This window comes from Marmota marmota, unplaced genomic scaffold, assembly GCF_001458135.2.
Source record: "Marmota marmota marmota unplaced genomic scaffold, marMar, whole genome shotgun sequence".
Classification (NCBI taxonomy): domain Eukaryota; kingdom Metazoa; phylum Chordata; class Mammalia; order Rodentia; family Sciuridae; genus Marmota; species Marmota marmota.
Genome location: NW_026000016.1, coordinates 256,382 through 273,840, shown reverse-complemented (window position 1 = coordinate 273,840; position 17,459 = coordinate 256,382). Strand labels below are relative to the sequence as shown.

The window sequence follows — 17,459 nt, the reverse complement described above, 5'->3', positions numbered from 1 at the left end:
TTTCTTTCTTTTCTTTTAATATAGACACAATACTGTTAACTTTCCAATTAGAACTTACTTCACAGTATCCAAAGATTTGGGTACATTGTATCACTATTCTCATTTGATTATAGAAATTGTAAAATTTCTATTCTCACTTCTTCTATGATCCACCCCTCGTTTAAAAAAGTATTTTTCAATCTTTATATGTGTAGGTGGTTTCTATAATTTTCTTACTGTCAATTTCTAATTTCATTCCATTATGGCCTGATAAGATGCATAGAATTAATTTTTGTATTTGCTCAGACTGGCTTTGTGATGTTGAATATGGTCTGTTTTTCAAAAGGTCCTGAATCTGTTGAGAAGAAAGTGGATTCAACTGTTTGAGATGAAATAGTCTAGAGATATCTGTTAAGTCCATTAAATGTATAGTGTTATTTAGTTTGGAAGTATTTTTATTGATTTTTACATCTGGATGACCTATCTATTGGTGAGAGGGGTGTGTTAAAATCACCCAGTATTATTGTACTGCGATCTATTTGAGATATAATGTCAAGAAGTGTTTGTTTTATGTAGCTAGATGCCCTGACAGTTGGGGCATGGATATTTGCTATTGCTATATCTTCTTGTTGGATTATTCCCTTTACCATTATTCCCTTTATATGTATTGACCATTTTTATCTCTTCCAGTTAACTTTTTTCTTGAAATCTGCTTGTCAGAGATGAGAATAGCTACTCCAGCTTGTTTTAGGACTCCATTCACGTAGAATATATTTTTCCACCCTTTTACTTTCGGCTTGAAGATATCTTTGCCTATATGGTAATTCTCTTGTAAACAGGATATAGTTGAAACTATTTTTAAAATCTATTCTGCAAATCTTTTCTTTCAAGTGCTTAGATCACTTCTGGTCAGTGTTATTATGAATAAATGTTCGTTATTTTCTGTCATATTTTTTTCTTATACTTAATTTGGTCCTAATTTTAATTTAATTGCTATCCTAGAGAGTCATCCATTTGAGACCTCTATGGTTTGTTTTCTAGTTCTTCTGTGTGTAACATATCATTAAATATATTTGTAGTGCTACCTCAGTGGTCATTAATTCTTTTAGTTTATCCTCATCATTGAAAGTGTCTACTTCTTCTTTGAAAGAAGAAAGATAGCTTTGATGGGTATAGGAATTGTGGCTGGCAATTATTTTCTTTCAGAGCTTGGATGATCTCATTCTAAGCCCTTCTTTATTTCAGAGTCTTAGTTCAGAATTCAAACGTTATTCTTATTAATTTACTTTTAAGTGTGACTTCAAATTTAAAAAAATATGGACAACTTTTCATGAATTGATGTGATCCTTGCACAGGGGCCACTGTAATCTTCTTTATATTTCAGCGTTTGTATTTGTGCTGCTAAAGTGAACACTGATTTAATATTTTTTAACAGATGTAATTATACTTAATTGTTTCTTGTTACCTCTATGTGGTAAAAATCTCCATACTAATCCTTAAATCTTTCTGTTATTCACATTTATTGATAAGAATGTTCTGTATCATCTGTCAAAAACAAAGGCCTGACAGGTGGCTAGGAATATCCTTTTACATTGCTTGTTTTATTAAATCACACATCAGCTTGATTGTCCACCCAGCAGCAAATTTTGAAGCTTTATCCTCTAACCTGCCTTACAAGTCTGCTTCAGTGTGGCCACTCTTTTCTTCAGGGACAATTAGTTATCTCCATCTTTCAGGATTTGCCTTGCCATGACATCAAGGACCAAATTTTTTTTTTTTGTCATTTTAAAACTGAAAAAAGACCAAACATAATATTCAGGGTTACTTTTACCCAACTAAATGTCGATATTCCTACTCTGATTTGGTATCTTATTTTGTAAGAATATTTCCAGTCTCAGGTATCCCACTTCCTTTAGGTTTTAGGTTTCTCTACCTAGGCTCCTGTAGACTTGAAAGTAATACCTTTAAACTCAGCCATGTGGTCATCATCTCCTAATTCCTTCTCAGATTGGGTCATTTTGGGGAACCAAAAGTTTTGTCTGCAAGTGATATTGTAAAATTTCATTGCTTGTAAAAGTTTTATTTTGCTTCTATAAGAAATTATCACAGACTTGGTGGCTTGAAACAGTGGAAGTGTGTTTTGCCCCAACTTTGAAGACAAAAGTCTGAAATCAGAATTAATAGATCAGAATCAAAGTGCTGGCAAGGCTGTACCTCATACAAAAGATACAGAGGAGAATCTCTTCCTTGGTTTTTCCATTTTGGTGGCCACTGGTATTCCTTGATTGAAGGTAGCTATATTCCTTCCATTTCTGTGTACTCTGTTTTATCATCACATTTGTGATTGCCTCTAGGGTATACACAGAAAACATAGGACAATCATACCATCCCCAAATTGCTCATTAAATCACATCTGAATAGCCTTTGACATATAAAGTAACAGTTATAGGTTTCAAGTATTAGGACCTTATGTCTTTGGCGACCATCGCCTAGCTTATTATAGTGCTCAATTTCTAGAATTAAATAACACTAGGTTTATTCTCTAACCTGCCTTACAAGTCTGCTTAAATAGCATCTCCAGAACTCATTAGCTGCATTGACTTCAATGATGATGCAGATTCTCTGAATTTTAAATTCATTATCTGAAAAAAAAAAATGAGCATAAGAGTACAGACCTTAATGCTTATTGTCAGCTGTAAAAAAAAAAATACCCTGCAAACTCACTATCAAAGAACATGTCTCATAACACAGTGTTAAAGTTTAGTTATTACTTTGGGATATAATTTTGAAAAGATATTGAATTAAATTGCAGAGAACCTTAAATATTCTGCTTAAGAGTATAATATGGAAAAAGAAGCTGTTGCTGGATGTGAATCATAAGATGAATAGAAATGAATTAAAGATATTTTTTTCTGGTGTTTACCTGTAGGTAAGATTGAGAAAGAAAGAAAAAAATTGTGGAAATTATTGAGTGGAGTTAATGTGAGTGAACTAGGGAGAAAGAAAATCTTTGGAAAGCAAGAAATTTTTATGTCTCTTTTTACCACAGTCTCCAAGAGAGTTAAGGGAAAGTCTGTCTCTCTCTCTCTCTCTCTCTCTCTCTCTCTCTCTCTCAACCATTATAGTCTTGGTACCTAACCAAACAAATTCTGTTTTCTCTACAAATATCTGTTAATGAACTATTTAAAATCCATTTTAAGTTTTTGGTATTGGTGTCCAAATCAGCAGAAGGAATTTAGTATCAAAAGATTGTGCATTGGTCAGGTTTTGGTCAAGTAAACAGGCACCAATCTTAGGAATTCTAGTCAGGAAAAGATTTTAAATGCAGGGGATTAAGGTGTTTTCAAAGTCTTTGAAAGGGTTGGGAAAGCAATGTCAAAGAGACTGCCAAGAATCTCAGAAAATCAGAAAATTGAAAGGATGGCAGGGAACTGTTTATGATCTCATTTCTAGAAGCAACTGAATGGAGAATCTAAAGAATGCCTAGAAATGGCTACAAGTCTCACTCCTGTCAAAGACCACTTGCCTGCCTGCCAGTATCCAAAAAGCAAAAGTTAGCTTCTGTTTCATCTTCTAGACCATGAGTTTCACTTCTTATTGAAGGATTTTAATCAGAATCCTGTTAAGGAGGGACTCTGGGAAATGTAAGTTCATATTTTTCAAACATTATGGTACCAGAGAGTGTGTCAAGGGGTAAGGATGGCTCTGAGTTCCAGCAGAGGATTTAAAACAGATAGAGAATTGTCTCTGTAATGAACTGGAGGCATATTTGAAACTGTAGATTGAGAATCCTAAGGGGAAAGCCTGAAAATGTCTATGGAAAAAGAGTGGAATTTGCCATATTTTCTCTAGATTATCCAAGATGAGACCATATGTTTGGCTTATTGTGATGAAAATTTCAACATTACATATAAAAAAGAAAAAATTTTTTTAAAAAAAATATCTGTAATGAGAACTATGTGATGTGGGATGGACTTCTTTAGATCTGAATTCTGTCCAAATAGAAGATAGGTGATTGAGAATACTCACAATGAATTTCCTGCTGTGTTTGTAGCATACATCCCACTTCCAACATACTGTAATTTATTTTCAGGCCTAGTGGGAGAAGGAGGGGTCTCTACTCAAGAAATTCACAGGAAGAAAGATGGTTATATAATTTTTTTTAAAAAAGTTATCATGTAGGGAAAGAAGTAAAAGTCACTTTTATTTCTGAGATTGGAGTCATATTATTATTTTAATTATTTATTTAGTACTGGGAATTGAACCCAGTGGCACTTTACTACTGAGCTACAACCCCAGGACTTTTATTTTTTTTTTATTTTGAGACAGGGTCTTGCTAAGTGACTCAGGGCCTCAGTACTTTGCTTGAACTTGCAGTCATCTGCCCCAGCCTTCTCAGTCACTGGGATTATACTCAGCTGGTATCATATTTTGATGGCAGTAGAAGACAGTGTGAAAAATAATATGGATGGAAATCATGTCTTAGAAAAAATAACATGAAATATCTGCCTAACTAATGCCATCATATTAAGGTTCAAAGCCACTGAATGTATCAGAATTAAACCACACAAGACCTTTGATGAGAACTTGCTGAAGATAGTGGAGGAGTACTATAATCAGCATGCAAGGGAGAAAGTCATATAATTTAAATTTTAGAAAGTTTGCCAAGTAAATGCTCTATACAAATGGAGGCAAGGGTGTTGAGGTGGAGAGACCTTTTTTTTCTTTAGAGTTATAATTTGTTTTATTAATACACCTTATGAATATCCTCACTTTTCAAATATTTGGTGTTAAATCCATCAGCAAAATGTTCTGGATGTATTCATCTGAGTTTATTTGTTTCTCCTACTAGGATTTTATAAACATTCACTTCACTGACTTTAGTTTTTTTCTTTTGTACAGTTCTCAGATTCCAGCACTAAGAGAAAATGTTTTTGTCATAGATTTGTTTAACAGAGTTGCTACCTCAGCGTCCATTTTTAGTCTCGACATAATGAGTCTGAATGAGCTAAAACTTTCTGATGTGGTTGTGGTGTGGCCTGCTCATTACTCACCTCACTGACCCCAAACCACATACCCATGGCCCCCAAACCCAGTACAACCTAATAGTTAACACCGGGGTCACGTAAAGAACTTCTGCCCTCATGTATGTGCTCTTTAAACTAGGGAATGCACATGCCCCAGGAAAGGCAAAGGGATAATGACCACGGAGGTGGTGATCCCACAGGTCCTTGGTCTGTCATTCTCCCTGTGCTTCTGGAGGGTGTCTTGGACGCTGCATCCCCCTTCTCCATACCCCGGAAGGCACACTGCCCTCTCTTTGTGGACCTGTGAATAATAAAACAGCCTCTATTATTTCATGGTTTGGTTTTTGTTGCTTCCTCAAGTTCTCACCAGACTGACACACAGAAATGAACTCTTCTACCAGTCAGGGCTCTCCTAGAGAGAGGCTGTTTTGGTGGGAATAAACTGGAAGCAGATCAGACACGGGCTACAGAGAATCAGCCAGCATAAAGCAGCTTCCTATGAGAGGGAGACTGCTCAGACACTGAGATGTTAGGCCCTTCCCCAGGACAAAGAAGTACCCTGTTGTATGGTTCAGATATGAGGTGTCCCAGGAAAGCTCACGAGTGAAACAATGCAAAAAAGTTAAGAGGAGAAACAATGACATTATGAGAATATTAATCTAATCAGGGGGAGCTAACTGTAGGCAGGGGAGGTGTGGCTGGAGGTGGGTCACTGGGAGAGTGCCGTTGGGGTGTATATTTTATCCCTGGAGACTGGGTGGAGCTGTGTCTCTCAACTTCCTGGTGTCATGTTCTGAACCACTTTCCTCTCCCACATCTATCTGCCAGGATGTCCTGCCTCACCTCAGGCCCCAATGAATGGAGCCTGCCATCTCTGGACTGAGACCTCTGAAACCATGCAAGTCAAATAAACTTCCTCTTCTGAAATGGTTGTTGTCAGATCTTTTGGTCACAGTATAGAAAAAAATGACTAAAACACCTATGAAAGACACATTGTCAACATTCATGACCACATCCCCTGCAGCCCCATCCAGGCAGGGGTATAGTTTGTAGCCATCTCTAAAGGGACCTTAGGACCTAATTAGAGGAAAATAAAACATCTTTGCAAGCATTTCTCTTGAGTTTGCTTTATCAAGTGTCTTCCTAGTTAGCTAAACTCACCTTCTTTGGAAATCTGCAAACTTCTTAGATAATCTGTTTTTTAATAGAGACATTTCCTTACCTGCTCTTGCTAGATTTAGTTCTACATTCCATTTGGGCATTTTAACCTTTATTATAAACATTATTCATTTAATTTAAGGTTTCCTATCACCAAGGATCACTATAAAAGGGGGTTTTAAAATTTCTATCCTTTTAAAAGGAATTCACTAAATTGAATTTAAGCTTCTCTATGGATTTTTAGATAATAAAATAAATTGAACAAAAGTTAACAGAGTATAGTATACATAAAGCTCAGTATAATAATATACTGCGAGGTTTAATAGAGCAGAGAAGGCAGCTCTATTACCTCCTGCAATTGTTGTGTATTCATTCAGGAGTCATAGGAATGGGAGTAAGGGGGAACAATGCGTTCTCTTTATGGTATACAAGTTTCTGCTTGAATGTGATGCTGTGTTTTGCATATTAAAAAGATATTTATTTGCAGGGAGATGTGACTTTAATGCAGTTATTCACATTTTTTCTGACATTAGGAACATAAATTGTTCCTGAGAGTTTGTATGATATTCAAATTAAACCATAAACTAGGAGCAAAAGTAGTTTTCATTTAATAATCCTATCTGGCACAGATCTGCCCTCCCAGGTACTATTTACATTCATCTTATAGGGACTACCTTTCAGAACTCCAAACATAAGTTCTTTAGTCCCAATGGGTTTTTCAGCACTGTTATCATTTAGAACTAATGATCTTGAAGTTCTTTGTGACTTTACTATCTATGAAGACATTTTGACTGTGTTGTCAAGTGGGACAGCTCAGACTAAAACTAAAATATCTGTTTATATATTTGTTCTACTCTAAAGACCAAATAAATCAAATGATGGAAGACGAGATCAGTGCTTGGCATGATAATTAACAGATGACCTATATTCTTTGCATACACAAATGCATACATATATCTTTCCATGAATTAACACCATAGTATTTATTAAAAGATATTGATAAAAAACACACTAAGCGTATTTATAAAAATTGCAAAGTCTTATATGTAAAAGATAACTAACACAGATTTACATATGTAATAGATACACAAATTTGCTTGCCAATTCTTAGGTAATCTAAATCTATTAGCTAATGAAAAGATATTAAATTGGCTTTATTAATTTTTAATCATTTTTCTTAAATACTTCTGGTGAATTATAAGTTTAAATAGGACAGAAATAAATTTTATATTTTAAACCTATCTTTACTTGCCTATTTGAAAGAATAATGACTAACCAGTATTAAAAGGAAAAATACTTAGACTAAGTAAGTAGTAAATTTTATTTGCGCAGAGAAAAAGTCAAACAAAGAAAGATTAAAGCAATTCAAGAATCGGGCAGTTCCCAGAACCAAAGCATGTGTAGAGATCTATAATTACGAATGTGATCGGACAGCATTCATAGAGAAACTGAAGTGAAGCATAGAAAACAACTTAATTGACTACAACTTAGTCTCTGAGTCAATTTGGTAGAGTTTAATTGGTTAATTGGCTACAAGGTCTTTTGAAATCAACCAAAGCTTAATGATTGTTATTAAACTCTACATGGATTTGGTCTGTTGAATCCAGTGCAGGTGCCCAGTTCAAACTCTGACCTCCATCAAATTTATTTTTTCAGGCATTAAATATTTTTTAATGTAAATTTTTTAATTTATATATTACAGCAGAATGCATTACAATTCTTATTACATGTATAGAACACAATTTTTCATATCTCTGGTTGTATACATAGTGTATTCACACCAATTCATGTCTTCATACATGTATTTTGGATAGTAATGATCATCACATTCCACCATCATTAATTACCCCATGCCTCCTCCCTTCCCCTCCAACCCCTCTGCTCTATCTAGAGTTCGTCTATTCCTCCTATGCCGCTATCAATCCCACTATGGATCAGCCTCCTTATATCAAAGAAAACTTTTGGCATTTTTTGGGGGGGATTGGTTAACTTCACTTAGCATTATCTTCTCTAAATCTATCCATTTACCTGCAAATGCCACGATTTTATTCTCTTTTATTGCTGAATAATATTCCATTGTGTATATATGCCATATTTTTTTCTATCCATTCATCTATTGAAGGGCATCTAGGTTGGTTCCACAGTTTAGCTATTGTGAATTATGCTGCTATAAAGATTGATGTGTCTGTGTCCCTTAAAAACTTGCTGTTTTTAAGTCCTTTGGATATAGATGGAGGAGTGGGATAGCTGGGTCAAATGGTGGTTCCACTCCCAGTTTTCCAGGGATTCTATATACAGCTTTCTATATTGGCTGCACCATTTTGCAGTCGCCCCAGCAATGAGTATGAATGAGTGAGCCTTTTCCCCCACATCCTCACCAACACTTATTGTTTGTATTCTTAAGAGCTGCCATCTGACTGGAGTGAGATAATATCTTAGAGTAGTTATGATTTGCATTTCTGTAATTGCTAGTGATGATGAAAATTTTCATCATCCATCTATATCCAAAGGACTTAAAAACAGCATACTGTATTTAGACCAGTGTTTCCCAAATACGCATCAGAATCACCTAGACAGCTTATAAAAATAATCCTGCACTAACCCCAGGTTCTCTGAGCTGGACTGGGTTGGGCCTAGGGATTTATATTTTTAATAAGCTCTGAGGTGATGTTGATGCTGCTGGTTTGGGAACCTCACTTTGAAGACCACTAGTTGAGTGAAGATCTGGTCCTGGATGTTGGAGACACATTATATAAAGGCAGTGCTGAAAGATACTGTATCCCTAAGCCTTTTTACATGTGATTAAATCAAATATTTTGTAGTGGACCTAGCTGTATTTTTATAAAGCATTTTGGGAAATGGCCAACCATCCAAGCTGAAAAATCAAAAACACAAACTTCAATAAATATTTCTTGCTGATCCCATAGTCATGGCTCCAAATATTAGGTTCTTTCCTGATGGATTTTTCATCTATATCAACCTCCTGTGTATGTGCCCACATGTTGGATTGTTTTTCACCCCTCAAACGTACATATTTTCTTTCCTACAATTGCATTCTTTAGCATTTCTAGTTGTTTATTATTTTATGAAGTGTTTGGTGGTTTCTTACTTGGCAAATTGATAATCTGACATTCCTAGCTAAATATCTCATGTGAGGAGCAAGCAAGCTTTGAAATGGTTCTTCCAGTAGAGACAACTACTGAGGTTTTTATCATCTCATGGAGAAATCTTTCAAGAATAATTTAAGATTACTTAAAGTTTTATTGACTTTTCCCCAGCATTTAAATATTAAGAGGAATTAGATTTAAGAAATATGCTCACTACAAAGTCCTGTCAGCATTATGATATCAAGAAAATTGGAATGTGTTTATAAAAGATAAAGTTAATTATCTTATGGATTACTCGTGTATTGATTTATTGAACTGATGCTTATGGGTATTTGCTAAATAAAATAGGCCTCTGTAAGTTTTCCATTATGTGTTGTAAAAATGTAACTCAAGTAATCATTAATTAATTTATTTATATTCTGTGAGAAATTATTTTCCAGTCTGTTATGAACACATGATGCAATTTTACTGAACAATTTGGTTTGGTTTGTTTACTTAAAGTTTTGATTTTTATTATTCAGAATGCTTCAGTGCTCATAGTGGCTTATAGACCAATTTTTTATTTAATATTAGTAAGACTGTAAATATCAAGAAAACATTTTGTTATCTAGTTTTATCCTTGACTTTCTTAGTGCCTCAGTTCTTATCTTGGTCTTATCTGTATAGAGCATATATATCAAGTATATAAACTATATATGATATGTATCTGTAAGTGTGTATATACATATGTGTATATATTTCTTAGCATATGCTACTGTACTGCTAGTAGTTAGTCAGCCTTGAATGGGTAGCAGAAAAAAGACAATGTGAGGTGGCAGGGACTGAAATCCACAGGACGGCTTATCTGACAGATAAGCGCCTGCAAGGTAGGGGCTTAGTATGCCAGCCCTCCCCCACCATAGTTATACCCACTTGAGGAAAACTGTAGTCTCAAGATCAGGTCACTCTCTATCTGGTGGCCTGGACAGTCCCTTATCACAGAAACTATGGCAAACTCCAATCATCTTGGCAAATAAAACATCAAGATCTTCACAAAGATCTTGCTGCGTTAGTCATCTTTTTCCCTGCTGTGATTAAAAATCTTGACAAGAACAATTTTAGAGGAGAAAAAGTTTATTTGGGAACTCACAGTTTCAGAGATCTCAACTCACAGATAGTAGGCTCCATACCTCAGGCTTGAGGTGAGGCAGAACATCATGGAGGAAGAGTCTGTCAGAGTGAAGCAGCTCACATGATGATCAGAAAGCAAAGAGACAGAATTCACTTGCCAGATTCAAATACATACCCGGAAGGTATGCCACCAATGACCTGTGTCCTCCAACCACACCCTACTAGCCTTCAGTTTCTACTCAGTTAATCCCACTATGGGATTGATTCATGATTGGATTAAGGCTCTTATAACCGAATCATTTCTTCTCTAAACCTTCTTGTGTTGTCTCACACATGAGCTTTTGTGGGACACCTCACCTCCAGACCATAATACTTGCTGAAGGCTATTTAGAGGGTAACATAATGATTAAGAGGGAAGTAAATTTAGGCAAAAACAGGTCGATTCCATTTCTTCTATGAACACCACACCATCTCTTTGAGGTGGTCCATGCAGTTCCCATGCTGTCAGTCAAACGTCAGCAGGTGGACGTGGGTGGGTCTCTGGAAACTTCCTGAGACTCCCAATAAAATTGGAGGGCAGTAGGGGCACAGCATCATCTCTCTTCTAAGAGAATCTACTCTCTCCCTTGAGAGTGTCCCCTTTCCCCTCTTCCTATCCCTTCTAATAAATGCATGTCTGTCACTCTGAACAACTTGTGTGAAATTTTTCTGGCCCAATCTCAAGAACTGGGATGAGGACAGGGCCTTACGGCTGCCTCTGTTTCACGGGAGGCCCACGTGCTGTAACATTACTGTATTTTATGTATTTTTGTAAATAGCATTAAATTTTAAGAACAAGGTGAGATTTAAATAAATAAAATTAAATTTAAAAAAATACAAGCAATATTAATGACTTTTAGAAATCTGGTAGTTCTGTGAACCTTGTTTTAATTGGAATGATTTATTATTTACTGATAATTATTTCATTTTTATGAAGTAATTTCACTTTTCTCATTATTCCTCTTCACCATAATTACAGAGTTTTAAAAATTCTACAATTATAAGATTAAATGAGGGAATATACATAAATGGTGTTTTCTTTAGTTAACTAAAAAAATTTAGTCATTTTACTTGTACCATCACAGCATAAGTAATGTAGTTTTTGGAATAATAAAACTGTGTAAGTATCTAGATTTTAATAACTATGTCTTTTCTATTTTTCAGATTTTCTTTATATGTTACATTTTCAAAAGGATGTAGTGACTACATCCATTGCTTCATAAATGCATAAAGTAGCTTTATCACCTCATTTATACTTCCTAAGAAATGTTGCTTTGTAGACATTTTAAAATGCAACTTTTAACAGCTATTTTTGTATAATAGTTAAGATAAATAATTTACTGAAGTAACAGAAGGAGATGCAACAATTTTCAAATTTAGATAAGATTAAAAAGTTAGATTTCATTTCAAATAGAATATAAGGACAGTAAAGAAAGTAATGTTCCGGGGCCAGGCACTGAGGAGGGTAATTTGATAATACACAAAGAAAACCAAGTTTATGTGGCTTAAAGAGCTGTATAGCATTTCACCATATAAAAATTATATGATAATTATACAAGCTTAGAGGAATGATCAGTGATAGTTTTAGTATATGAAAACTTAATAGCAAGTGCTTGGAAGAGAAATGGATTCAGTGTCTTGGTCCCTGGAGAAGAAGATACCAAAACCATAAACAAAGCTTTCACTAGGGGGAGGTGATTTGCAAGACAGCTGATAAGAAGGACAAGAGGAAAAAAAAAAAAAAGAAAAGAAAAGAAAAAGAAAAAAGATATCCAGGGGGAACATTTTATTGTGTTTTGGGCAAATGCAGTCCCTCAAGTGTATGTGTGGCCAGAGGAAAGCCTTATGTCAAGAGGGAAATGAAATTACTCAGCTGTAAGATAGGAACAGGGCTGGAGAACCTTGGAGAATACCTTTGCAAATGTCAGCGAGACTGGAAAAGAGACAAGAAAGTAAACTGCTGCAGAGGATGAGAGTCTGAGCAGCCGGGGTGGCTGGTAGGTTAAAAGTCTGGCTCACAGGGAAAAGAAGCCTGGATGCCCAGTTTCTATCATTTCACAGCCTATTGAGTTGAGAAGAATTGCTGCTAGCCATTTTGTCTGCCAGAAATAAACATATACCATCCTGGGAAGAAGATAACCTTCCAGACTCAAATTTTCTGCCTGTTGTTACATAGAGTGTAGCCTATCCCTGGAAAAAAAATCTTCAAAAATGAGGGCAAAATAAAGATATTTTCAGACAAATGAAACCAAGAAATTTGTCACCATCAGTCTCAGGCTGAGGAAATTCTGCAGCTGAAGGGAAAATCATCCTAGATGAAAATGAGGATTGCATTAGCCAATGAAAGACAATACAAATGAGTTTAAATGAATAGTGACTATATGAAATAATAATGTTTATGAATTTAAATAGTTATATAAAATATGAAAATACCGAAAATTAAGGTCATAAAAAGCAGAAGGGGACATTTTTGCATCATCAGTACCTTTGGCAATCTGCTTCTCCATAAAAACTGTCGAAACTATCAAATGCATTTTTCAGAAATCTAGAATTCAAAGTCTTGCAACAGTCCAAGAATGTTGCAGAAAGATGGTTTGATTTACTATGTCTAACCCCATCCAAATCTTCTCAGATCCACAACTAACTCAAAACCAACAACCTTGCAATCTTCCTTGCTTAAAACAAAATGAAATAAAACAAAACAGAAAACTAGCAGCTTAGAAGACTCTGCCAAAGTTACATCCCCAGAAAAGTACCAGTATTTTACCTGTTTGTCAGCTTGCTGAAAAATTCCATTACAGTAGAAATAAATAAAATAGAGATTCAAGAAACAATAATAAAGACAATAATGAATCCAAAACCCAATTCATTGAAAAGAGAAACTGAAAGAAAGAAAGACATCTTTCTCTAGAATGACCACGAAAAAAGAGAAACGACTATCAAAGAAGTTATTAAAATGAGATGGGAAGAGAATGCTTTACAAATGACCCTACAAAAATGAAAAAGATTTTAAGGTAATACTATGAGCGAGTGTGTGTAATTAAGGTAGGTAATGTCGATGAAATGGGCAAATTCTTAGAAAAACATAAACTATTGACATTTACTTAATAAATAGAAAATATGAATGTACTTATAAAAACAAAGGAGACTAAACTGATAATCAAATAATTTCCCAGGAGACTTTGCTGGTAAATTCTATTAAATTTTAAAGAAGAATTAAGCTGGGCCCAGTGGCACATGCCTGTAATCCCAGAGGCTTGGAGGATGAGACAGGAGGATTGCAAGTTCAAAGTGAGGCACCAAGCAACTCAGTGACACCCTTTCTGTATATAAAATACAAAACAGGGCTGGGGATGTGGCTCAGTGGTCCAGCGCCCTTGAGTTTAATCCCCATACCAAAAAAAAAAAAAAAAGTAAGTCTTTGCAAACTTTAAAGAAATAGAATAAAAACCACTTTGTAATTTATTCTCTGATGAATTATTACTCTAATAACAAAACAACTTTATAGCAATATTCTCTATGAATACAGATGTAAAATTACTAACCTGCAAGCAGATTTACCTAACTATAGACAAATGGATTATTTGTTATAAATAAGCAGAATATATGCCAGAAATATAAAATTGATTTAACATACAAAATTAATAAATGTATTTTATTAATTGAAAAAAACATAAAAAATAAATGTGCTCCTTTCAAAAAATACAGAGATGGCATTTGACAAGAAGATTTCTTCAATTTGATATAGATCAAACATAAAACTCCATAACTTAGATATTTAATCATGAATGACTAATTTCCTTTAAGGTCAGGAACAAGACAAGCAGGTATGCAGTGTTTGTTCTATCATTGATGTACTGTAGGTTGTAGCCAGGACAATTGAGGAAAAAAAAACAACTATATAAAAAGTTTCCATATTGGAAAAGAAGAACTAAAACTCTATTCAAAGATGACATGACCTTGTGTCTAGCAAAACCTAAGGAATCACACACAAACTATTAGAATAAATGAGTTCAGCAAAGTTGTAGGGTACAAGACCAACATAATAAATTAATTGTCTTTATATGTATTTTATAATGAGAAATGCAGAGAGGAAATTATTTCATTTGTAAAAGTTTCAAGACCAGTAAAATAGGAATCATTTGAACAAAAGATGTACAAGATTTATACACTGAAAACTATAAAACGTTGTTTAAAATATTTTCTTCAAAAAGAAATAAATAAAGACTAACATTTCCTAGTATCAAAACTTATCACAAATCTATTATACACAAAACACCATGGCACTTGAATCAGGATATATCTACAGAGCAACAGAATAGAATTGAGAATCCAAAAATACACCCAAACTTCAGTAAAGATGTCAACACCATTCAATGGAAAAAGAATGGCTCCCTTAAACAAATGGTCCTTCTGACAACAGGGTAAAAATCACATGCAAAAGAATAAAGTTGAACCCATGCCTCATGCCACATATAAATATTAATTAAAACTAGATCAAAGGCAAATTGAGAGATAAAACTATAAAATTCTTAGAAACATTGGTGAAAATTTGCATGCTTAAATTAGATATCAGTTTTGGATATGACACCAAAATCGCAAGCAATCAAAAAAAGAATAATTTTGAATTTCACGAAATATAAAAAATTTACGTGCATGAAGGAGCAATATCAAGAAAGTGAAAAGAACACCCAAAACAGGAGGAAATATTTGCATATTGTGTCTGATAAAGATCTAGTACTCAGAGTACATAAGAATATCAAAATAACACAACTGAACAATAAAAAGACAGATAACCCACTCTAAAATGGGAAAATTATTCGAATGGGTATTTTTCCAAAGAAAATATGCAAATTTACAAATATATGAAAGATGCTCAACATCATTAGTCAAGGGGAAATTAAACTCAAAACCATGCATACAATTTACACCAATGAGTATGAATGGTCATTATCAAGTAACTGGCATTAACAAGCTGTGGAGAAATTGGAACCCTCATACTTATTTGGGTGGTAATGTAAAATGATGTGGGCAGTTCCTCAAAACATCAAACCAAATTAACATATGACTCAGTATTTCTACTCATAGGTACATACCTAAGGAATTGAAAACATTCACAAAAAACCTTATATATGAATGCTCCTAACAGCATTATTTGGCAATGATTCTTATTCCACCCAATGAAATATAATAATAATAGCCAAGATGTGGCAGATACTCAATGTCTATCATGTTAATGAATGAATAAACAAATAGTAGTATATCCATATAGTAGAATACTACTCCGACATAAAATAAAATATTGTTATATGGGATACCATAGGTGGACCCTGAGAATATTCCCCCTTACTAAAGCTAAATACAAGACTACATTGTTTTATTTCACTGTTATTATGTCCAGAATGGATCCATAGTCAGAAAGTTAACAAGATAGGGAAGATGGTATGATTAAGGGGTTACTTTCTGAAATGATGAAAAATGTTCTACATTAGATTTAAATAGTGGTAGATTTACTATTCTACGAACATACTAAAATCCTCTGAATTGTTAAATTTGTAAGTGTAAACTTTATAGTATAGGAATTGTATCTTAATAAGCTATTTTTTTAAGAGAGAGAGACAGAGAGGAGAGAGAGAGAATTTTTTAATATTTATTTTTTAGTTTTTCGGCAGACACAACATCTTTGTTTGTATGTGGTGCTGAGGATGGAACCCGGGCCGCACACATGCTAGGCAAGCATGCTACCACTTGAGCCACATCCCCAGCCCCAATAAGCTATTTGTTTTAAAAAAGAGCATAGTCAATTTTAGATTCCAACATTCAATAAGGTGAGGAATGAGTTTTGTGACTCTGTTAAATCAGATGTTTTAATTACTAAAAGAATGTTCACTTAAACGATTTTTTAACTGGTAGAATTGTGAAGAGGGTAAAGTAGCATAAAAAAGCCTTTAATAACTCAGCAGACAGAATGAAGGAAGAGGAAGAAATGTAAAATAGTTGGAACAAAGAGAAGAAAATGATATGGGAGTGCAATGTAGCCCTAAAATGGCAACATTTACATTGACTGTGTTTAGGCTAAATATTAAAGTCAAAGATTGTTCAACTGGATGAAAGGTAACACAAACAAAACCCAACTATTGTGCCTATAAAATAAACACATTAGGTAAAAAAAAAAAAAAAAACTAAGCAAGTTTAACAATAGTATGATTTAAAAAAAAATAATATCCCAACACCAAAACAAGAAAGCTGAGGTAACAATGTAAATATCTGAGAAAATAGACATTATGTCAAAAATACCACTGGCAATAGAAGATTATTTTATAATCATAGTCATTACGCCAAACATACCTTATAATTCTAAATTTGGCTGTCTCTTCTAATTTAATTTTAAAATTACAAATAAAAGTTTGACAGAATGATTAAAAGACATGATATAAATAGATAAGTCCAGAATTAAAATGGGAAATTTGGGCACACCTCTCTATGAAAGAGAGAAAATAGACAAAAATTAGTAAGTAAATAGGATTAAGCAATATAATTAGCAAATGAATTAATTCACAAATATAGAACTCTATGACAGTGCAATTCACATGCATAATATAGCTTTTTAATTTTCTAGTCACCATGTTAAATAAGATCATAAACAGGTGATATTATTTTTACTTAGATCAGTATATCAATTTTCTCATTTCAACATGATATCAACATAAGCTTAGATGTGGCTTTTTTTATTCTCAAGGTCTGTACATGGTATACCATAATAACAATATTGCATTTTATGACTCATTTGAAATATTTTATTTTCTTTATCATGATTAATCTTTATAATCCAAAGGTGAATTTTGCACACTACATTGAAAGTCGAACACCAAATCTCCATTGAAACTGTTCTCTAGATTTAATAAAATTTATAATTGAAAAACTAGATACATATATTCAAGTCATTTCAATACATTTAAAAGTCCAATACTCAAAATGCTATTTTCATTTCATATCATATTGAAAGACTGGTTTATCACGTTAGAAGAAGTTTGGCATT

General features: G+C 34.0%; 1 protein-coding gene and 1 non-coding gene across 2 annotated transcripts in view; one reads left to right on the top strand and one right to left on the bottom strand.

Annotated features, from left to right (window-relative positions):
* Nucleotides 1-17,459, top strand: part of Malrd1 (MAM and LDL receptor class A domain containing 1) — a 503,883-nt gene that overhangs the window by 230,283 nt on the left and 256,141 nt on the right. The gene's annotated exons all lie outside the window — the stretch shown is intronic.
* On the bottom strand, nt 1,290-1,393 carry LOC125618588. Its single transcript, XR_007349927.1, has one exon. It is a non-coding gene; the product is annotated as a U6 spliceosomal RNA (small nuclear RNA).